Source organism: Euprymna scolopes, chromosome 21 (assembly GCF_053919585.1).
Source record: "Euprymna scolopes isolate OS-2025 chromosome 21, ASM5391958v1, whole genome shotgun sequence".
Classification (NCBI taxonomy): domain Eukaryota; kingdom Metazoa; phylum Mollusca; class Cephalopoda; order Sepiida; family Sepiolidae; genus Euprymna; species Euprymna scolopes.
The window spans coordinates 12,693,385-12,703,078 of record NC_136502.1 but is presented as its reverse complement, the minus strand read 5'-3'; the positions used below and the strand labels follow the sequence as shown (position 1 = coordinate 12,703,078).

General features: G+C 25.8%; 1 protein-coding gene across 2 annotated transcripts in view; it reads left to right on the top strand.

Annotated features, from left to right (window-relative positions):
• Positions 1-284: 284 nt before the first annotated feature.
• The window catches only part of LOC145241999 (protocadherin beta-12-like), a 270,193-nt gene continuing 260,783 nt past the window's right edge, over positions 285-9,694 (top strand). For both annotated transcript variants that reach the window (XM_080104886.1, XM_080104887.1), the window contains exon 1: positions 285-539. The gene's annotated coding sequence lies outside the window, so the exon portion shown is untranslated. The remainder of the gene's footprint in view (positions 540-9,694) is intronic.

Here is a 9,694-nt window from a genome sequence, read left to right as displayed (position 1 = left end):
ATGCAAACTCCCTGACACCCGCTTCTTTCCTCTACAACCACCCTCCCATATCACTCCCCCACCCTGATCGAAATATCCCCATGTCCCCTGAATAGGACAATGCATCAACCAGCGTCACTTTCGGAAAGAGAAAGTGCGCGCGTGCGCGCGCGTGTGTGTGTGTGTGTGCGCTTGCTTGCTTGCGTGTACGTGTGTGTGTGAATGGTTGAGTAAACGACTCCAGCTGAGCGGGTGAATGAGTGAGCGAGCGAACAAGCAACCGAACGAGCAAAAGGAGAGAACTTCCTTATTACATGCATGCAGCACACTTGATAGGACGTCGAGCCAGTCTGTCGCACGTTTTCTATCGAACTGTACACAACACAGTCCAAGCGAGTCAGCCAGCCAGTCAGTCAGCCCTGGCAAACCCATGCGGTTGTCATACAGGATCGTCACGGCAGCATCAGAATTCGCTTCCTTTTTGTTTTCGTCGCCGGTATTTGATTTGAAACAACTTTCATTTCTGCTGGATTAAGTTTTTCGGATTTTTTTTAACACAGGTGAGAGACATATTCTATTTACTTATCTTTTTTTTTTCTGTATACATTTTCAGTCAAAGTATTAATTTCAGATCTTTTATCAATTGTGTCATTCTTATTCAACAAAATATTTACACACACGCGCACGCGCACGCGCACATATACATAATCTTACGGCAAAAAAAGTTGACACACCGGTTCCCGTTCGACCACCGGTTAAGTAATGTTAAGCCTGGTCAGTACATAAATGCTTGACCATTTGGGAATTCCAGGTGCCGTATGTGCTCTCCGCTTTGTTTCCCGTCGCCCTGGACTCCCTCTTGCCACTGGACTTAAGCAGGACCAATTCAAGTGAGCTAGTGTTGTGATTGTGCCACACTTGCCTCAAAATTACTTGTACAGCTACCCTTACAAGCAGTATACATCGTCTTTCGAAACTGAACGGAGACATCTCTATATATCTTTATATATACATGCATATATTTGTATATACATAAAAACATATACATATGCATATATCTTTATATACACATGTATACATTTTTATGTCTAGATGCATGTATATCCTTAAATATATACTTAAAAATATATAGATGCTTATATATATATATATATATATATATATATATATATATATACACACACACACATACACATGTATATATAAATATGCATGTGTATATAAATATACATATATATTTATATATATATATATATACATATTTATATACACATGTATTAATATATATATATAAATAAATACGCACACACACACACATATATATATATATATATATATATATATATATATATATATATATATATATATATATATATATATATATATATATACAGTGGCTTTAAGATGCGTTTTTTTTTTCAGATTACGCTGTGTAATACAGTGTTTTTCTGTCCCCTGGTTATGGTATTTTCCCCGCCTTACAGTGTTATTTATAACGTCATTTGATTATATACATGTGTATTATATACTGTAGTGTATTTTGTTACTAATCTTTAATACAGTATCACCGGGTTATATATATATATATATATATATATATATATATATATATATATATATATATATATATATATATATATATATATATATAGTAGAAATGGTAATTAATAAAAACTGAAGAAAATGCTCAATACTGTTGTAGAGCAAATATGCGTTTTATTTTTATTACCGTACCTTTCTGTTAAGTTACATTTCTGTAAAAGTCTGAGGAAGCTACAGACGGCAAAAAAAACAAAAAAAAAACGGCCGGGTAGCTGAAACAATAATGTAACTTAACAGAAAGATGCGGTAATAAAAAATAAAAAGTATATATATATATATATATATATATATATATATATATATATATATATATATATATATATATATATATATATATCCATGCAAATCATAAAACAATACTCTGATATTCTGTTTGTTTAGATAATATAAAATGAAATATTTTTCACGCACACACCGATGAATAAGTAATCAAATAAACCATGTTCAGTTACACACGCACACACACATATATATATATTTGATCATCAACACACAGTACTGTTTCGCTGTATCACAGCTCATCAGTGCGGCTATATATATTAGTGTTGGAACGATTAATAAGAATCGTGAATCGAAAAATCGGAACTTTTGGGAATATCGGAATTGAAAAACTTCTCACGCCTTCTTTCCAATGCAAAAAAAAAAAGAAAAAAAGATTCTTTTATATGTTTATTGTTTTAATTTGATTTTCCATCGATAGTGCTAAGGATGAAACGATAAATATTTATTGATTTTAGATTTTACAAGTTAAACTAACATCAATAGAATACCTATTAGTATTTTTTATATTTGTGAAAACATTTTTGGGTATCTTACTTCTTCTTTTTTTTTTTTTTTTTTACTGTAATTCAAAATTTAAAATAAAATTACAAGTCCATGATAAAGTTTTAGCGTTTAAAAAATTTTTGGAATCAGAAATTGTATCGGAATCAGAAATTTCAAATTTTAGAAGAGAATCGGTAATTGTATCGGAATCTGGAAAAATATTGAAATCTTTCTAATACATATATATATATATATATATATATATATATATCTTTCTAATACATATATATATATATATAACATTTAAAATGTTTGATACAAGTCAATTCATATATCGGAACTACCGTATACGTTGTTGGGGGTCACAGGTTCATAGTCTCATAAGGATGGACCTTTGGTTCCTACGATGACGCGATGATATTTTAATATGAATTGATTTGTGTAGACCATTTTAAATGTTTATCTAAAAAAAAGTTTTACTTGTATTGAGCATTTTTTTAAATATTAGTCTTCAGTTTACTTTACCAATACACATGACCTTGTTTAATTATATATATATATATATATATATATATATATATATATATATATATATATATATATATATATATATATATATTATTATTATTATTATTATTATTATTATTATTATTATTATTTCATTCTTGGGAGATACCACGTTCATGAGGATAGATACATATATTTCCTCATTTTCGGAAAGTTTTCCTTTTATTGATCACCACATCGCGTACAATTGTTTTGTAAGGAAAATATTTATACCTCTATTATTGAACTATTGAACTATCGAAATGAGAATTTTATATTATTCATTAATGTGCAATCGCTGCCCCAAGTACTTAAATTACATATTAACATATTACCAATATTTATGTATATATAATTAAACAAGGTCAAACTTACACACACACACACACACACATATATATATATATATATATATATATATATATATATAAACATGTTCAAATGTGTGTGTATAAATATGAGTAATTATATTACATATTAGCATATTAGCAATATTTATGTATATATATAATTAAACAAGTTCAAACTTATATATATATATTTCTCCACGTTAAAAAACGACCCTGGTGTCTAACTCTGTCGCGTGGGGAGGCATAGTAAATAGGTATATATATATATAAGCAATTTCAAGTGTTTGTATATATATATATATATATATATATATATATATATATATATATATATGTATATATATATATATATATTATAATGATTATTAAATACCTACAGATACTAGTGTTTCAGTCTTTCTGGAATCATCAGTTCAGTGTGTCACGATTAAGATATATATATATATATATATATATATATATATATATATATGTATATATATATATATATATGTTTTTACATAAGCAGTAATAGGTTGCTACACGGCCATGAGCATGTTTCGGCCAGCTAGTTACCAGTAACCAGAGCCCTCTTAAGGCGATACAGCTTATACGAAAGCAATGTTTGCAATGAAAATATCAGGTCTTTCCGTGAAATGATGCAGAAAAGTCTAACTAACTTGCCATAAGTATATTTTCGTACATTCTAAATAAATATAAAACTCACAAAATAAATAAGTACAAGTTTACAATTTTGCACAGATTTGCCTGACGATATTGTTTGGTTGAAATCCCGGTTGTTTATTTGTATTTGTATAACATTGCAAATTTATATTTGAATATTGACCACCTTTTTTTTCAGCTTTCTATGCACTTGTGTTTTTTTTTAACAGGTTTTCTAAAGTTTTATTTTATTATGCGCACACATATATAATATTCTGCAGATCGTTGTTTCGTTAATAATCATCCTCAGATAGCTGTTTCTTTGTTCCACGACATTAATGCTTATAGAAGTAACGATCATATCAACGGTGGGATTCGAAACACAAGTCGCAAGTCACTCCCAACAATGACCAGTGATGCCAGACATCTTACCATTTGAGCTATGAACCAATTATTGAAAGTTGAAGGAATTATATTAATTAAATATATTTTTCCCTCATTTGTTTAAAAATTTATTATATTTTTAATCGTGAGAATTCTTTTTAATTTTTATTGATTACTATTGCATTATCATGTGGTGACCATACTTTCTTCAGGAAAAGGGTTTCACCCATACACCATTTGAAAAGGGGAATTTTTTCCCGAAATATTCTGGATATTGTCACAGACATAGCAAGTAAGACATTTGTATATATACGTTTTATTTTTTATTACCGTATCTTTCTGTTAAGTTACATTCTTGTTTCAGCTACCCGGCCGTTTTTTTTTTTTGGCCGTCTGTAGCTCCCTCAGACTTTTACAGGAATGTTCGTTATAATGGGATGAAAGAGCGAATGATGTCAGGGAAGAGGTGCGAGAAGAGCGGAAAAAAGAGGAAGGGAACATCATAACGAACATTTCTGTAAAAGTCTGAGGAAGCTACAGACGGCCAAAAAAACGGCCGGGTAGCTGAAACAATAATGTAACTTAACAGAAAAATACGGTAATAAAAAATAAAACGTATATATATATATATATATATATATATATATATATATATATATGTATATATATATATATATATATATATTCTTCACTTTTTATTAATTACCATTTCTACTCTATATATATATATATATATATATATATATATATATATATATATATACATATACATATATATATAAACATACATATATATAAATGTACACACACACACACACACACACGCACACACACACACACACACACATATATATATATATATATATATATATATATATATATATATATATATATATATATATATATATATATATATATATATATATAAACATGAAAAAACGTGACGGTATTTCAGTTCATAGTCATTAAATGCTACAATCTCTTCTGGCAAGGAGAGTCGGTTTTTTTTTCTTGAGTTTATATAACAATATATTTTAAATGAATATGTACTTTATAAAAATGTCCGAATTGTTTCAACCAACAAACTCGATGAAGTTGCTGTCCAGATTCAGAGCATATATTCCACTGGTTGGTTGTATTCCAATGACCAAAGGACAGAATCCGTGCACCATCATAATTTTTGTTGATTTTAATTAATCGACCAAAAATGTTTGTTTACTGAAATGACAAACTCGATACGCTGTAATTTTATAGACAGTAGCCTATTGAACTGTTTTGTTACTATTATGGTGAAATTCGCATGAGAAAATTCTGTCCAAATTCAATGGAGACGATAGAAAATCTATATATATATATATATATATATATATATATATATATATATATATATATATATATATATATATAAAGCTGTGTGTGTGTGTGTGCGTGGTCCACAAAGCATGGAAATAAAAAATTAAAAAATAAAAAAAAAACATTTACAAATGTTTTTGATATAGATGTACATAAGAATACTTTGATAAGTAGGGATGGTATAATAAAATTGTGGGGTTTGCGTTCGCGCCTGGCCTCCATAGAATGGAAATAGGCACAAACTCTAATAAAGACTTTTCATATCTATCTGCGTAAGTATACTTTGATAATTATGTTTCAGTTTAAAGAAATATGGTGTAATAAAATTATGGGGTGTTCGTTCGCGCCTGACCTCCATAGAATGGAAATATGTCACAAAGTTTAACAAGGTTTTTTAATATAGATCCACAGAATATTGTGATAAGTGTTTCAGTGTGAACAGGTATGGTATAATAAATTATGGGGTTTATCTATTTTATTTTTACTTTCATCATATTTTGCTTTGGTTTTGATACCCCCAAATTCGAAGCTATCTCTTTACAAGCCTTCCTTTTTATAACCTATCATACTTTCATAAATCAGAGTCCATTTTCTGTAGGCTGTTTTTTAACCCAGTCAACGACGGATACTTTTCCTAGTATATATATATATATATATATATATATATATATATATATATATATATATATATATATATATATATATGTGTGTGTGTGTGTGTGTGTGTGTGTGTGTGTGTGTGTGAAAAAAATAGTTTAGAACAGCTGTAGTATAACCGAAAATCAAAATATTTGATTCAAGTAGGTTTTAGAATTCATATTTGAACTTGTGGAAATGTCATTATATATATATATATATATATATATATATATATATATATATATATATATATATGTCATTATATATATATATATATGTCATTATATATATATATATATATATATATTATCATCATTATTGTCATTTTATATATATATATATATGTATGTATATATATATGCATGCATATGTATGTATATATATATATATATATATATATATATATATATATATATATATATATAAAAGATTACCTGTCTGTCTGTCTGCCTGTCTCCATATTTTCAAAGTCTTTCTGATCCGAAACTAAAAGTCGCTAGGGGTCTCAAATGATTAGATTTTTTATGGACCATTCTTTTATAGGTTTTTCGCCGGTTAAAATAATTTTTAAGGGGTCAAAAATGTGTCAAAATTGAAAAAAATCATTATGCATTTTGTACATTCATCTTAGTTTATTTCTAATTTTTAATCAGTTCATATACATGTCAGGTTAGTACAGTGGTAACGTCACCAGCTTTGAATGCTAAAGTTTAGCTTTCGGTTTCAATTTTAGCTTTTATTATAGAGTCATGATTTCAAAAGTAAAAAAAAAAATATGTATACGAAATCTGGATATTTAAAATTTCATATTTAACCTTATTTTACGCCTAGGAAAAGCTGGACGCCCCTCCCCTCGCTAGCATGTATATATATATATATATATATATATATATATATATATATATATATATATATATATATATATATTATAATTTTTTGTGGGTTACAAAATTTCCATATTGCAATTCTTAAGAGGAGACTCCATATCCATGATTAAAAGAAATAGGTAAAAAGAAGGAGATCAGCTGACCGGTTTCATCCTCATTAAAGTAATAATAATAAATAATGAACTAACTTTACTTTATTTTAGATGCATAGTTTTCCTTGTGTGTTTCTATTATAAATAAAAATCCCTCGATCCAGCTAAAGAAGAGTGAGTGTGGACCCGGTCAGTTGCCCCCCCCCCCATTTTTTTAAATCATGAATATCAATAAAACAATCGTTCCCTTCATAATTGAAGCACACACACACACACACACACACACACACACACACACACATATATATATATATATATATATATATATATATATATATATATATATATGTATGCATGTGATGGGAGAAAAGCACACACGCGCGCGCGAACGTGTGCTTTTCTCTCATCACGGGAGTAAAAAACGTAGCGGACGAAACTATTTCACATGTTCAGGAGCAAAGAATAAAAAAAAATAAATAAATAAAAAATAACTCAAACAATCTCCACGGTTTAAAATAAACTCGAAAAGAAATACGTCACTCGACTTCCATAATGAGACATTTTCTTTTCCCCTTTTTTCTTTTCTATAACGATTGACAATTTTTTATTTTTGTAATTTTTGTAGTTCATGACGTTTTAGGTCTATGTTTTTATTTAAACATAACTGGGCTAAACTAAACTAACAAATAATTTCCAAAAGATTAAAACTAACAAATAATTTCCAAAAGATTAAAAGTAACAATTAATTAAAAAAAGAAATAAAACTAACAAATAATTTCAAAAAGATTAAAACTAACAAATTATTTCAAAAAAATTAAAAGTAACAAATAATTTAAAAAAAAATAAAACTAACAAATAATTTCGAAAAGCTTAAAACTAAAAAAGTATTTAAAAAAAAATTAAAACTAACAAATAATTTCAAAAAGATTAAAAGTAACAAAAAATTTCAAAAAGATTAAAACTAAAAAATAATTTCAAAAAGATTAGAACTAACAAATGATTAAAAAAAATTAAAACTAACAAATAATTTCAAAAAGATAAAAACTAAAAAATAATTTCCAAAAGATAAAAACTAACAATTTCAAAAAGATTAAAAGTAACAAATAATTTCCAAAAGATAAAAACTAAAAAATAATTTCCGAAAGATTAAAACTAAAAAATAATTTCCAAAAGATCAAAACTAACAAATAATTTAAAAAAGATTAAAACTAAAAAAAAATTTCAAAAAGATTAAAATTAAAAAATAATTTCCAAAAGATTAAAACTAACAAATAATTTCAAAAAGATTAAAAGTAACAAAAAATTTCCAAAAGATTAAAACTAACAAATAATTTCAAAAAAATAAAACCAACAAATAATTTCAAAATGATTAAAACTAAAAAATAATTTCAAAAAGATAAAAACTAACAAATAATTTCGAAACGGTTAAAACTAAATAATAATTTCAAAAAGATTAAAACTAACAAATAATTTCAAAAAGCTTAAAACTAAAAAATAATTTCGAAAAGATCAAAACTAACAAATAATTTTAAAAAGATTAAAAGTAACAAAAAATTTCCAAAAGATTAAAACTAACAAATAATTTCAAAATGATTAAAACTAAAAAAATAATTTCAAAAAGATAAAAACTAACAAATAATTTCAAAAGATAAAAACTAACAAATAATTTCAAAAAGATAAAAACTAACAAATAATTAAAAAAAAATTAAAACTAACAAATAATTTCAAAAAGATAAAAACTAAAAAATAATTTCAAAAAGATAAAAACTAACAATTTCAAAAAGATTAAAAGTAACAAATAATTTCCAAAAGATGAAAACTAAAAAATAATTTCCAAAAGATTAAAACTAAAAAATAATTTCCAAAAGATTAAAACTAACAAATAATTTCCAAAAGATTAAAAGTAACAAATAATTTCAAAAAGATAAAAACTAAAAAATAATTTCAAAAAGATAAAAACTAACAATTTCAAAAAGATTAAAAGTAACAAATAATTTCCAAAAGATAAAAACTAAAAAATAATTTCCAAAAGATTAAAACTAAAAAATAATTTCCAAAAGATTAAAACTAAAAAATAATTTCGAAAAGATTAAAACTAACAATTTCAAAAAGATTAAAAGTAACAAATAATTTCAAAAGATTAAAACTAAAAAATAATTTCAAAAAGATAAAAACCAACAAATAATTTCAAAAAAATTAAAACTAACAAATAATTTCGAAACGGTTAAAACTAAAAAATAATTTCAAAAAGATTTAAACTAACAAATAATTTCAAAAAGCTTAAAACTAAAAAATAATTTCGAAAAGATCAAAACTAACAAATAATTTCGGAAAGCTTAAAACTAAAAAATAATTTCAAAAGATAAAAACTAACAAATAATTTAAAAAAGATTAAAACTAACAAATAATTTCAAAAAGATTAAAACTAAAAAATAATTTCGAAAAAAATAAAACT